Genomic DNA, 388 nt, shown 5'->3' on the forward strand with positions numbered 1-388 from the left:
TTGTAAATCTGTGGCAGCTAAGACCAGGCCCTCTGAGCACATCTTGAGGTGAACTTCCTTAAAAGAAATGCGTCCAAATGCTCCAACACGTTCGAGATCATATCTCGGAAGGGTAAAGTTCTTTACAGAGTCTGCAAAAAAATTGTGACTTCGGCTCTGCCAGGGAAAGAATGCCCAGGTGACCCGCCGTGGCGGGCTTCCCCAGGGACAGCCCAGGTGTGATCCATGTGGGCTCGAGGCCACCGTATTTGATGCTACCTGCAGAGCTGAGGGCAGCTGTCTCCCATTAACCCGAGGCTGTACCAACCAAGACGCGTTCCCACATAATACTGGTTTCCAAAGTACCTTTTTCCCCAGAAGAAAAGAGGCGTGGACTTACTAACCTTCA

Source organism: Colobus angolensis, unplaced genomic scaffold, assembly GCF_000951035.1.
Source record: "Colobus angolensis palliatus isolate OR3802 unplaced genomic scaffold, Cang.pa_1.0 Scaffold280, whole genome shotgun sequence".
NCBI classification, from domain to species: Eukaryota; Metazoa; Chordata; class Mammalia; order Primates; family Cercopithecidae; genus Colobus; species Colobus angolensis.